Source organism: Protopterus annectens, chromosome 17.part0 (assembly GCF_019279795.1).
Source record: "Protopterus annectens isolate FY-2018-M chromosome 17.part0, PAN1.0, whole genome shotgun sequence".
Classification (NCBI taxonomy): Eukaryota; Metazoa; Chordata; order Ceratodontiformes; family Protopteridae; genus Protopterus; species Protopterus annectens.
The window spans coordinates 572,355,523-572,368,736 of record NC_056751.1 but is presented as its reverse complement, the minus strand read 5'-3'; positions in this window follow the sequence as shown (position 1 = coordinate 572,368,736).

Below are 13,214 nucleotides of genomic sequence, written 5' to 3'. Positions count from 1 at the left end.
TGTAGAAACAAAAAAAAAAGAAAAGAAAAAATATAAATATTCTGTAATGTTAATGCCTCAATTGTTACGTATTCCACTTACATTTTTAAGATTCTTTACATACAGCTATGAACTTTTCAGGCCAGAAATTACTAATACAGTAATGCTATTGAATTCCTGGCTCCCACAATTATAAATATTTGACAAAAAGTGTAAGTATTTTAAAACTGGCTCACTGAGAACAGTTAAACATATATTGGGCCTGACTACATATTATTCAGTTATAATTACAGATAGTAAGTACTGAATGTCAGACAACAATTTCTGTTGTCCGGAACTGAACCTACAACCAGCTGTCTTTTTCTAAAAATTGTGAGATCATATTCTGAGTCTAGTGTTCATGCAGAGAGAATATTTGAAAAGGCCAGCCCACTTAGGTTCTTCCTTCCTCTCTTGTTGCACTTAAAAAAAAATGTTTGCACTTTATTCATTTGCTTTTGCTGTAGTTGTGTTTCCTCCTACTCTATTTTGCTTTACTTAAAAGTACTCAATTTTATTTATTCTGCTGCAATTATTACTGCTTGGTTGTAGCCTGACTAAATTGTGACTGTTATTCTAAGTCTTTTGGTTTAAGCACTTGGGTTTCATACAGACTGTTTTACAATAAGAAGGTTTGTGGTCTGCACTGTTGTGGCAGGACAGGTAGCTTACATCCTTCTAAGCTGGGAATTGTTGATTGAAGGCCCAGTGTCTGCTATTCTAAAAGTGTATTAATTCTGGCTTAAGCACTTGGGCTTCAGGCCAGTTATTCTACATCAAGAAGGTTTGTGGTCTGCACTCTTGTGGGAGGAGAGGCTGGATTCTGCCCTTCTGAGCTGGGAATTTCTGGTCACAGGCTTATTGTGACTGCTTATTAGAACTGTTTCTTTCTGAAATTGGTGCACCTTGTTGCTGTAGCATAGACAAGATTCAGGCCTGCCGAATCTAGCTTTGTTTGTATAAACTGAGGCACTGATCCAGGCCAAAGAAGGTTCCCCCTGCATCCTAGTAAGCAGGGGTGTGCAGTTAGAACTTGTCTGATTGAAGACTGCTGGAACAGGGCTCAGTTTTGAGCTTTTTTTCTGGTTAATTGGGTAAATCAGTTTGTTTGTTTTCTGTTGTTTTATATATATATATATATATATATATATATATATATATATAAATTGCACTTTATTCATCTGCTTTTACTGTATTTGTGTTTCTTCCTACTTTATTACTGGGGGCATTGACTACAACTCTGATCTGTGATATATAACAATAATTATCCTTTTTCTGTGCTTTTAAACTGTTTTTTTTTGAGTGTATCTGTTTTATTTTCTAAAAAAAAAAAAAAAAAAAAAATATATATATATATATATATATATATATATATATCTATATATACTTGTTTCCCGCCTTTTTAAGCTAGTATAGTCCAGTTTTCAGGTTAAACCTGTGGTGGTGGTGCTGCGGTAGTGCTGTCGCCTGACAGTAAGACGTTGTCCCGTTCAATTCTCAGCTAGAGAGTCTTCTGTCTGGAGACATGCTTGAATGGGCGTACCTTTGTTGAAGGTTGTGCGGCAGGGCTGGCAACTCAGCACATAAAAATCTACTGCCAATCATTAGCGGACCGGAGTTCTGCTGTGGTGACCCCTAACTGGGAAAAGCCGAAAGACACAACATAGTCCAGTTTTCAGGTTAGTGCTGAATTCAGGGCTGTGTTACAAATCTCTGTGTTTGCCCATACCTTACTTGGGTAGAAGGAAGTTTCTCTGCTCACCTGAAATGATGGGAGCTTTGAGCAGCCTATCTGTCCCTGGAGGAGTGGTTTCAGCCATTTTGGGCTAATTTCTATCTCTTTTATTTCTCTGCATATTAATACCATATTTGCCCGGTTTTGCACACTGGGCAGTACTGGTTAGCTAGGGTAAAACTATTCCCGGCTCCACAAAGTCTCCTCTTCAATTTTTCCCTTGGACCTAGACAATCTTTCAACTTAAGCATTCAAGCCTTTCATTTCTCAGCCCGGCACTTGCTCAAAACTTATAGCAAGCACTTATAAACCCTAGCACTAGACCCTCCTGTACTGTGCAGAAGGACAAGGCTCTCTATTCAACCTTACCAGTCATCCAGTAAAACAGTTCACTGTACCTATCCAGGCATGTCCATCGGGCAGTTTCAGGTGTACTCTCCAGTTCAACTGGTGAATCTGGGCATTTTGAGGCAATGTTACAACTGCCTCATGTACACAGACAACCCCCTCCTCCTACCACCAAACACTAATACATGCGAGAGATGCAGTTATACAGCCAAACTAGAGGCTAAGCTCTCTCAACGCAAGACTGGTTCAGACAGTCAAGGGGAGAAGGGAAATACTTGCATCACACCACCAGTCTTACATAGACCCATTAAACCAGCACCGGCAAAAAACACACATAAATACACGAAAACATACTCGGAGGCTCTAAATAAAAATCTGCAAAACCAACAGAGACCTCCAAAGCAAACATCCAAGCAACCTCCACCCCCCAACACAAACCATGAAACACATACTTCACAAAACCAGTGTTCCATGCAATCACAGCCCTTAAGGCAAAATAACATACCCAACATACTAGTAATAGATGACTCTATAGTCCGGCAAACTGATGTCCCACTCACTAGGCTGAATAAGGAGAAGGTTACTGTTAGCTGCCTGTCGGGTGCCAGGATCCGCCACATAACACAAGCACTCAGGTCACTCCAGAACAAGTACAAATATGACTCTGTCATTGTCCATGTTGGTGTGAATAACCAGAGCCATACCTCCCTGGACTACATGAAAAGAGACATGGAAAAGCTCTCTGATCATGTAGCCCAGGCCGGTATGACCCTGACCATGAGCAGCATACTGCCTTCACCAAGAATGATACCACGGTATAAAGAAAAAAATTCTCGATTTCAACAATTGGCTTAGTTTCTGGCATCATTCAAAGAGGATCCAGTGTCTGTCTACCCGGGATGATATGCTCGACAAGCCATGCTGCTTCTCTAGAGACGCCTTGCGCCTGTCACCCTTATGCTTTAGAATACTTGCCAAGGCTCTTGCCACCCCTATAGTGCCTTTTTTAGGCAAGGCTCAAAAGACAAACCCACCACCGTAAATAGCACAAGTAACAAAAAACTGAGGGTAATGCTGTTCAATGCCAGACGTCTAAACCTCAAAATGCACGCACTCAAGGCACTCCTCAGTATGAAGAAAATCGATATATGTGCAGTAACAGAAACCTGGTTTAAGGCTCCAGAGAGCACACCAGCACTACCAGGTTACAACTCATACCATACATTTCGGCCACAGAACCCAAACCAAAATACAAAAGGCGGGTGCTTATCCATATTCATCAAGGATACCCACACCTCCAGGTTAGTGGCACAGCACGATGAATCAGAGATCATCCACGTGCAACTAACAATAGGCAAAACTGCAATTCAAATTGTAGCTTGCTATAGATCACCCACCATGTCCCAGGACCCCCATTCTGTGTTTCTGGAAACAATGGGAAACATAAAGGTCCTACCAAACACCCTAATATTGGGTGATTTCAATTACCCAAACATTAACTGGGAGAACTACTCAAGTACTAACTCCCTTGCCCAACTTTTCCTAGAATTTATAAACTCAAACTCCCTGGTTCAACTGGTCAACACTACCACCAGAGGTGACAACATATTGGACCTGATCATCACCAACATGGGCGACCGGTGTTCCACACCAGAGGTCAACCCCTTTCTGGTTAGATCTGACCATAAACAAATCACTTTGGATATCCATATTCTGCTCCCTCCCCCAGACAAGAAAGCCACCATGAAAAACTTTTCAAAAGCAAACTTCACATTACTTAAGACTGAGGTGGAAAGTTTCAAAGCCCCCATGTTGAAGGATAACACTGTCCAAGCTGCAAAATCCTTAACTAATGCATTCTACGGGAAGCTACAAGAATGCATGGATCGTGCTATCCCAAGCAAAACCAACACTCACTCCTCCAAGAAAAGGAAACCAGTCTGGTGGACTCCTGCCATAAACAAGCTATACAATAGAAGGAGGAAACTAGTACAGAAAAGAGTAAAATCCCAAGAAGGGAAGACATCCCTGATAAGTATCAGCAAGAAACTATGATCCCTCTTAAAATCACCAAGGCGAGCTTTGAAAGAAAAATTGCCAAGGACTCCAAAGATAACCACAAGGCATTCTTTAGCTATGTCAAGAATCTAAGTGGCAATGCTCAGGTCTGCTCTGAGTTAGTGCAGAATGGCACAAAATACACTGAACCGACCGATATTGCCAACATCCTGGCCGACAGGTTCAGCGCAAACTTCACCCCCATCTCACCCCCAAAAGGACCCATAACCATACCAGAAGAATGTAGAGTCCCTGAAATCACAGACACTCAGGTTAAAACAGCCCTCTCCAAAGCCAAAAACACAGCATCAATGGGACCGGACAGTGTCCCAGGCTGCATCCTACACGAGCTCAAAGACGAACTAACCCCTCACCTAAACACACTGTTCAACCTCAGCCATTCCACAGGCTACATACCCATAGAGTGGCACACAGCAACGGTTATCCCACTCCACAAAGATGGAGCCACAACAGACCCTGGGAACTATCGCCCTATAAGCCTGACTAGCTTGGTCTGCAAGGCTATGGAGCGCATCATCATGGAACTTATTAACAGAGACATTGGGAACCTCCAAACACTGGACCCTACCCAGTTTGGCTTTGTTAAGGGCAGATCATGCCTCATAAACCTGGTGGACTTCTTTGAGACAGTTACCAAGGCTATATATAAGGGAAAGGTGGTACACACAGCCTACCTAGACCTCGCTAAGGCCTTCGACACCATTCCCCATTCTGGTATTATAAACAAGCTCACCAGCCTGAACATAAACCCCTACGTCACAAGATGGGTTGCCAACTGGCTCATGGACAGAACCCACATGGTGACAGTTGCAGGAGCTAGGTCCATCTTTAAACCCGTTACAAGTGGTGTTTCCCAGGGCTCGGTCCTGGGACCACTTCAGTTCGGCATATACTTCTCAGACGTACAGGCAAGCACAGGAGGACTATGGCTGACCAAGTTCACAGATGACTGTAAACTAGGGGCTATAATTGACTCTCTGGCTGACACAGACATCCTCCAAAAGGGTCTCACTGAGACGGATACCTGGTGTCAAAATCATGGCCTCAAGCTAAATGCCAAAAAGTGCATAGTCATCCCCTTTGGAAAAAACAAAGTACCCACAAACTACTACATAGGTGGTAGTCTCCTAAATACGGAAGACATAATAAGGGATCTGGGGACCCAAGTAGATAGTAATCTCACCTTTGATAATCACATTGCCAAAGTGGTTAGAAAATCCTTCTACGTGGCCCACCTAATCACAAAAGGGTTTGTATCCAGATCAAAAGAGGTCATTGTGCCCCTCTACTCATCACTCATCACTCATCAGACCCATCTTAGAGTACAATGCCCCATTTGGGATGTACCTTACAAGACAGCTGCAACATCTGGAAAGACCACAGAAGTACCTCACCAAGAGGATCAATGGCCTCAAACAAATGCCCTATGCAGCTCAACTGAAGAAACTCCAGTTGTACTCGGTTGCATACTGCCTACTCAGAGGTGATCTCTGCCTGACATACAAGGCCATTTCCAACCCAGAATTGATGGACATGCTCCACCTAAAGAAAACCTTATCCCCTCAATCCACACGCTCTAGGGATCTAAACCTTACCACAACATTAAATAGGATGTGCTGGAGGGATAGATTCCTGTCCCAGAGACTTCCCATACTTTGGAACAAGATCCCAATCTACATTAGGCAGAGCTCCTCACTAACACTCTTCAAAAGAAACCTTGACGAGTGGATGGGAAACAGAAAGTTTACCTCGGGGATCACATCAGTGGCTCTGCTGGACAGAGGCACAGGGAACTAATCTAAGGGGATGGCGAAAGCCAACACATTCTGGCTAGTCTTATAAATGCCTTCGGGCAGATAGCCTAGTACCCACCTATGAACCTATGAACCTATGGATAGTTCAAATTTGCAAGAGCTAATCATACAGGTCTATAAAGTTAGCAAATGTAGAATATACATACTCATATAGTTGCCTGACAACCAGTTGTGCCCTCATGTCCACATAACTGATAATGTATTAGTAAAAAATCAGTGCTATCATAAAATGTCAGTCAGTCATATCTGAACCCATATTTACCCTTTGCTTCTCTGAGGCATCACAGTCTCTCCAGATGCACCTCCTGGTTTCCTTCAATGTCTGTAGGTGCTATACATAAATAAATGCCAATAAAAACTTATGTGTGTTGTCATGCCCTAGTAGTGTACTGAATGGTTGTCAGGCCATATGCTTATACAACTGAGGTGTTTTGTGGCACCTATAATGATCTTCCCATTGGCTAAGAAGCTCCTGTTTTGACCTTTGTAAGTCATGATAGTGGTGATGGCACTGTTCACGAGTGCATAGGATGCCAGTAGAATGGTTGGCGACCTTATCTAAAATATTCCAAGCCTCTGCCTTGTACTAAGACCTGGTATAGACACCCTGCCGAAGCTTCCATCTGGAATTTTTACAGAGGAGTGCTACAAAAGTCGACACTCCCCCTTGTGCCACCTCTGTTCTCTAAATGGAGCACTACTCTCATTATGACTTGCCATGTTTTCTCTTAAAAGATGTCAGGGAAAAATGGCAGAGAATTGGCACCCACATTTGATCTTACATGCACCAGCAGCTTTTGTGTAATAACAGACACTGTAGAGAATTGCATTTGCACAAGAGAGGTACAGAAATGGTCAAGAACTAAATCTATGTATTATATCTTCAATGTCCATTTTATGTGAGAAATATGATATTAATACTTGGTCATGTGTGCTGATCAGTATATATATATATATATATATATATACATATATATATATATATATATATTTATATATATATATATATATTTATATATATATATATATGTATATATATATATATATATATATATATATATATATATATAGAGAGAGAGAGAGAGATAGATATAGATATATATGCTCCACAGCGACTGCAGCTCATGCTGGTTACTGCTGATATCTCACTTACATTTCATTTGCATTGTTCCACCTCTGGCCTGTGCTCAGGAATTGTTTATAGCATGAATAATGTTAACAGTCTGACACACAAATGTGTAATCGCCTGCTGGATACTGTTATTCTTTTTTGTTGACCTTCTGTACATTCCGTTTCAGTATAACAGGATGCATTGGTGTGACATAAAAACAAAAATGTGTGATTGACAGCACTTTAGAACTGAATCCATGACAAAATGAAACATGAACTTCTAAACTCTGTCTGCTATATAGTAATGCCATAGGGAAACTGATATTTGCAAATATGTTAATGCCACATGGAAACTGATATGGCAAATATATAAGATGAGGACTACAAACATACATGACCGCCTATCTTTGTTCATCAGGAAATATATAGTAGATATTGTACTACTGTGCAAATGTCAGCATGTCTATCAAGTAATAATTTTTCTGGTCATGTCTGTCATGTGATTCTGCTTTACTGCACTACATATGCAGACTGATGTGGAATACTCAAATCAATGTATGACAACCCTGTAATTGTTGTGATGTACTCTCTTTCTTCATTGGTGTAATGATTTAATGCACAAATGCTTTTATGTGGAATACTTTCTCCTTGCACTAATTATTTTTATAGCTTTAGTGCTAACTAGTGCACACCATTTCCAAGCTAAAGTGCAAAACTGATAGCAAAGGCCTTGTGCATGTGCAATTATTTTTTGAGTTTTTTGTCATCGAATGAGAAGTGCCATTTTCTTTACAGTCATCGCTGACTGCTCACAGTGTGGTATGCCAACTGTCTCACAAGGACTGAACATAAAAATGACACTTTTAGCTGTTGTCCATGTGTGGATTATGCCTGTGTTTTAACTGACATAATTATTATTTTATTGGAGGCCAAATTTTGAGGAAAGGGCCATATAGACTGTACATGAGGGGATGTACACCAAAGCATATTGCAGGATGATTTACACATGATCAGTATACAGACATGGCACTGAAACAGTGCAAATACATGTTTTCCAAACTGTTTCAATTTACTCTTTTTATTCCACTGTCTACTTATGTTTTCTTACTTTTTGCACGTTTTATTTATTCCACAGCATACACACAGAAGTGTGTTATTATTATTGTTATTATTAGTGAGGAGACCACTCCGGGAGACCCATAGGTAGCATTATCAGGGTTATTGCCCACAGTCAAAAAAATATATTTCAGCATTACCATTATAAATTGTATGAGATTCTACAAGGTGTAGGGAACATTAAAATGTAAAAAAATAATTACATGTTTTATGCCACATAAAAGTGTACAGGTATACTTCCATTATGTGGATCCGAGCCTTGCACCTTTTGCACTTTTATTCAGTACATACTTCATTAACCCATAGAGCCATTCAGGTAGTGTAGATAAAGTAACTTTCTGCATTCTGCAATGTCTGATATGCTAAGTGCTGTGTACCACCATCAGTCTCATTCACGTGCGTGATGGGTAAGTCTGTGTGCATGCAGAGTATTTTTTTGAGTTTTTGCCATAGGATGGGAACTGTCATTCCCTAAAGGGCATCAATGACTGGCACCAATGCATGATGCCAAATATCACAGAAAGGGTGAAGCAAAAATAAATACTGATAAAATTCTATGTATTGATTTCTCAACTTTGTGGATTTCAAACGGTAAAATGTGTACACTAATTATCCATAATTTCACTTAGACAACACATTCACAAGGTGTGAATACTGCACCTACGGCTTTACAATGGAGACGTGCGTATTTTTTTTTTGGTGTATTCACAGCAGAAGCATCGTCTGGCCGCAGCACTGTGGACCTCCTTCTGTCTGATGCTGGAGGAATCTATCCCCTGTCAATGATGGTGTTGATGAACAGGCATAGTCTGGGGCTGCAGTAGGTCAGACAAAGTGAGTGTAGGAATCTCCCTCTAGCCATCATGAGTTGGAGGTACCACACAGGGGTGCTAGTAGAGGTGGAACTGTGTATGTGACACCTTGGACACTATGACTGTGTTTGTTCTGGGTTGGCTTTTGGGACAGGGTCAGCATCTATAAGACCAGTCTGCCAGTACATCATCAGATGTCAGCTGACATGGCCATAGACATAGCACATCCTGCTCCCACAGTGTTAGCACTTCCATTGCTAACAGTACAACTCCTGGAAGATGTAGTTAATATAGCTGGAGGAACCATGACAAACTTGATCATCTACCATGTACTGCTCACACCTCTACAGGATGGTAGGATGTAATGCTGTAGCTGTGTCTCTGCAGACCCACACACATTACAACACACACTACAACATGCATACACACACACACACACACTCTCACACACACACACACACACACGCACACTTCATAACGGACTTCATCACATCTGGAAATATTGGGCCTGAGAGTTCATATTTTCTACTAACTCATGTCTCACACTCACACACTTCTCTTGTTCAAGACATGTCCTCCTGTAAACTTCCCACACTGTGCAAATGATGATGACAGTGCCCTGCCCTTTGCACAGTTCGAGACTTATGGTTGCCTAGTCTGATGCACAGAGTAGCCAGCGAATGCATGGGTAGTCAACAGCCTATTTTCCGTTGCAAATAGAATAATTTTTTATTTGTGTTTAGTCTTACGTTCTGTAGTAGTAGTAGTAGTAGTAGTAGTAGTATTTGTGTAGGATAGCTTGCTCACAAACTTGTGTAGATGATGCTGACAGGGCGCTGCCCTCTGGAAGGGTTTCACACTTGAGCTGATTATGTCTATTATACATAGTGAGCAGGCAATACATGGTTAGACAAAAATGCTTCTTTGTACTATACAACTGCAGATTGTTATTTGTGTCTTAACTTATGCTTATGTTGTACAGACATAGTTGCACAGGATATCTCACCCACATGTGCAGATAATCCTGAGACTGTCCTGCCTACTGGGTGGGGCATTTGACATGAACTGATTATGTCTGGCACACAGATTGTCCAGGAAATCCATAGGTAAGCACAGTCTATATTGTTTGAATGCATCATTGTTAGTGTATATGTATTTGTTGGATGTATCAGTTAGTGTAATGATATTCTTGTGTAGGCATCATGATTTTTACTTTCTCTGATTATGTATTGTACTATTTGTTCATAACAAGTTGATCACATACCTTTGCTATTGCTCCCAAGAACATCCTAATTTGGGGTTGCCTGTGCCTAATGCTTACAGTAGCCAGCCAGTGCACAGGCAAGCAAAGTCTGCTTTGTTTGTAGGCATCACTGTTACTGTTTGCATCAGCTGAGCTCTAATGTTACTCAAGTGGTAAGTATATGTGCAACTCACTGTCTCTATTGGCATATTCTGTCCACCTGTATTGGCCATGATCGTCTCTTGCTTCTGGCTCCCCATCTGTACCATCATCTGTGTCACCTGCCTCTGAATGTGGTGCTGGGAACTGTGGCACTATACTAAGGCACCTTGCTGCAATTGATTTCTAAGTATAATATTATGCACACATAATAAGCATTTTTGTAGAGGTACCAGTATCATATTGCAGGGCACCTCTGGATTTATCCTGACAGTAGAAACATGACTTGAGCAGCCCAAAGACATCATCACCATCATTATCAACCTCTTTTCCTCATTTCTATGTGGGGTTAGGGTGTTGTGTTAGCTGTCGCCCTCTCTCTTGCTCTAGATTCAATGCCACTCTTCTGCCTTCTTCAACAGTCATGCCTGACTGTCACAGGTCTTCACTCACACAATCCATCCACCTCTTTGCTGGACACGATAATTTTCTCTTGCCTTTATCCTGTCTGTCCCAAAACTTATTCAACTGATTGTCTTCTGCTTTCTTTCACATGTGCCTGAAAAACTGTAATCTGTTCTCCTTTACCTTCTCTGCAACTGGAACTATTTGGGCTTCTACTCTGATATTCTCATTTCTTCATCTGTCCCACAGTGTGCATCCTACCACTCTTCTTAGGCACTTCACTTCCAATATCTCTGGCTTCCTCAGCTGCTCTACCTTCACTGCTCAGGTTTCTTTACCATGCAGTAGCACTGGTCAAACCCCTGTTTTATGTACCATACTTTTCAGGTTCATGGCATTCTTCTGTCATACAAGACACCGGCACTCTGTGCCAGTTGGCTGCAGTCCTCTAATTCTAGCTTTGACCTACTCATTCAGACTTTCCTTATGTTCGACCTTCCCTTCCAGGTACATGAAGGTGTTTCCCTTGTTCCACTAGTTTCTCTTCTATCCCTTTTCTCAGATTCTTCTGATTTTCCCCACTTGCTGCCATTTCAACTGTCGTATGTTTTTTCAGTTTCATCCTTTGTGCCTTCAGTTTTGCATTCCACTCTCCTATCCTCTGAAGTCTTTGTTCAGAGTCTGCATGTAGAGCTACATTGTCTGCATACAGCAGCTTTGTTGATCTGTCCCCTTCTACCTGTTTGCTAATGTAGTCCATTACCAGAATGAACAGCAGTGGGCTCAGAACTGAACACTGATGCTCAACCATTTCCACTAGGAACCCATCTAAGAGTCCAAACACTGTCTGTACTTGTATCATTGGGTCCTTGTACATAACCTGTACAAATTCTAACAATATTTCTGAGACTTTAAATCATCACAGAACTGCTAAAGTCAGCTTTCTTGGGATCTTGCCATATGCTTTCTGCAAGTCTAGGAGTCCTCCTTCCTCATATTTAGCTTCGTCTCTACTATCTGTCTCACAGCAAACATTGGGCTGGCCGTGCTGCATCCTGACCTGATTTGCTTATCTACCATTTTGCTTTCTACTACTCTGCTTATTCATTTCAGTCACCCTCTCCAGACCTTAAATACAGTGCAACAGGAGTTTGATACCTGTATACTGTCAACACTTGTAAATGCTCCCTTTTCTTTTGTACACTGCCACTAGTATGATTTACTGTCTACAGTTGTGAATGCCTCCTTTGCTCTTATACCCTGCCACTAGTATGATTTACTGTCTACAAATGTGAACGCCCCCTTTGCTCTTATACACTGCCACTAGTATGATTTACTGTCTACAAATGTGAATGCCCCCTTTGGTCTTATACACTGCCACTAGTATGATTTACTGTCTACAAATGTGAATGCCCCCTTTACTCTTATACACTGCCACTAGTATGATTTACTGTCTACAAATGTGAACGCCCCCTTTGCTCTTATACACTGCCACTAGTATGATTTACTATCTACAAATGTGAATGCCCCCTTTGCTCTTGTACACTGCCACTAGTATGATTTACTGTCTACAAATGTGAATGCCCCCTTTGCTCTTATACACTGCCACTAGTATGATTTACTGTCTACAAATGTGAACGCCCCCTTTGCTCTTATACACTGCCACTAGTATGATTTACTGTCTACAAATGTGAATGCCCCCTTTGGCCTTATACACTGCCACTAGTATGATTTACTGTCTACAAATGTGAATGCCCCCTTTGCTCTTATACACTGCCACTAGTATGATTTACTGTCTACAAATGTGAATGCCCCCTTTGCTCTTATACACTGCCACTAGTGTGATTTACTGTCTACAAATGTGAACGCCCCCTTTGGCCTTATACACTGCCACTAGTATGATTTATGGTCTACAAATGTGAACACCCCCTTTGGTCTTATGCACTGCCACTAGTATGATTTACTGTCTACAAATGTGAACGCCCCCTTTGGTCTTATACACTGCCACTAGTATGATTTACTGTTTACAAATGTGAACGCCCCCTGTCACGTGGGATACGACTTTCTTTTCACACTGCTCTGAATACCTTCTGGAGCCATTTCTCCCCTAACTAACCCAATATCTTGATCATATCTGTAGTGAACTCATCTGAGCCTGCTGCTTTCCCTAACTTCATTTTCCCCAGTGCTGTTCTTACTTCTTCTAGGATGGGCTCTTCTTTTTCTTTCACTGCATCCTGGGAAATGCAGCTTATGCGTGGTTTTCTTCATTCAGAAGCTACTGGAAGTGGTCCTTCCATCTGCACTTGATGTAATCTGGACTACTGATCAGGCTGTGAAGCATTCCTTCCATCTGCACTTGATGTAATCTGGGC